Source organism: Miniopterus natalensis, chromosome 19 (genome assembly GCF_054644295.1).
Source record: "Miniopterus natalensis isolate mMinNat1 chromosome 19, mMinNat1.hap1, whole genome shotgun sequence".
Lineage (NCBI taxonomy): Eukaryota > Metazoa > Chordata > Mammalia > Chiroptera > Miniopteridae > Miniopterus > Miniopterus natalensis.
In genome coordinates, this window is record NC_142099.1 from 34,772,323 (window position 1) to 34,774,315 (window position 1,993).

The following is a 1,993-nucleotide window of genomic DNA, read 5'->3' on the forward strand; positions in this document are numbered from 1 at the left end:
CGCCAATGAAGCTCCTTCAAATTGGCTTCATTCTCATCTTTCTCACATCAATGCTCACAATTCTGTCTAATTGGATTAACTGAATCTATGAGAGTGTAATCTCATAACCTTCGTCAAACTGGGAGCATCCTGGGGCTGAGCTCCTAATGTCACAGATGCTCCGAATGCAAAGTCAGTCATCAGACTAGACATAGTTCCCCAGGAGAGGATATCTGCCTCCCCTATCAAACTTGGGGCTCCTTGGGGTCAAGGGCTATGCTCCCTCAGTCTGGAGCTTCCTGAGGGTAGGGGAGAATCTGGGCACTCCCTCCCTATCAGAGAGGCAGCAGAGTCATTGCAAACAAAGTACATGGGCCCTAAAACCAGCCCAAGGGGATTCTAAGCCAGCTTTTGCCCCTTACTTCCTGCGTCACCATGGGCAGTTTATTTACCTAACCTCCCTAATATTTGGTTTTTTTCATCTGAAAAGAACGATGATAATAGTACTCACTTTATGGGGTGGTCGTGAGGATTAAGTGGGTCAATGTCCATACAGCTCTGAGAACAGTGCTGGCCAGCGGGAGTAGTAGATGGTGGCTGTGATCATTCTTGGTTTGGGAACTCCCCAAAGCAGGGACCTTTCGAATCTCCCTCTTGCAGAATTCATCTTCAACTCCGTGCACAGGGCCCTGCCCAGATAGCAGCATGCAGGCGTGGCGCCAGAGGAAGTAATCCCTAAGGGTGCTACTTCACTCAGAAAACAGGGGAGAAACAGCAAAAGGTTATATGTGGAGTTAAGAGAAATATTAATAATATTTTTTGAACACAAAAGTCAAAAGGTCAAGAGGTCAGAGAGTAAGCAGTTAGGCAATTTATGACTATCAGCCCGAGAAGCCACTCTGAGGGATGGAAATGAATTATTTGTCTCAGTGAGGGCTAAAAACAGCAGAACAATTCTATAAATTGTCCTATTTTCCTCCAGAGAAGGCAGAAAATTACGTTTCTGCTGCTTACCAGGGAAAGGCTAGGATACTGATTTTCAGCCTGGAAAATAATCCTGACCATAGAAGAAGCCCGAGTCCCCAAGGGTGAGGAAGTGCCAGAGGTCCCTGTGTCTCCCCCTGCTGCAGAGACTGTAACCAGAGCAGTGAGAGTTGCACCCCTTTCTCTAAAGTCTTCCCAGCAAAGGGCTTTCCTTCCAGTATTCCTTTTCCACTTGTGTGTCTTATAGCCCAGGTGGCAGCAAAAAGTCTTCCCAGAGAGTCGACTTTGGGCTCTCCTGCCGTTTACCAATCCATTTTCTCTTGTTCCTTTTTTCCTTAAGATGCTCAGTTTTTGAGATGTATAAGAATTAGACCAGAGACAGAGGACAGCCTTAATGGCAATGGAAAGAGACTCAGATGTGCACTGTGAGGGCAGGGCATGGGGCCAGGGAAAAAAGTAGGAGCAGTTGAAGTACCCTGCCCACTCCTTAGTGGTCCCTTAGCGGAAGGTGGACCAAGGAGGTCAGGCTCCTTGATGGGATGTGAGTGTCAGGATATCTTGAGGAGCAGTGTTGCAACTGGAGCAGGATGACTAAAGGCTAGACCCTAGATGGGACTGTCTATTGAGGACTGCTCAAAATATTTAGGTAGAGATTTGGATAGGCTGAAGCTACTTTGAGGCACAGGCTTAGAAAAGATGGCCTTGCCCAATTCAGGCTTTCAGGGTGTGTTCCGTGAGCCAGCCTGGCCTGTGAGCAACTATAATCCATTTCTTACACCCATTTTCAGCCCTTCCAGACAAAAGCAATTTCTGCCTGCTAGCTCCAACTTGGGTAGACAATTTGTGCTAAATGGACCAGTTCTCTTTTATTAGGTTTAATGAGGATTTCATTGCCTATGCTCACAGGAATTGGAAGAGTCCTGCTTCAAATGAGCAGCCCAGCTGAAGAGACCAGCTCAGAGAAAGAGAGAAAGTTAAAGTTCAGGGGCCCAGGGCGGGGGACTGAGGTGGGGAGTGGGTGTGTTGGAGG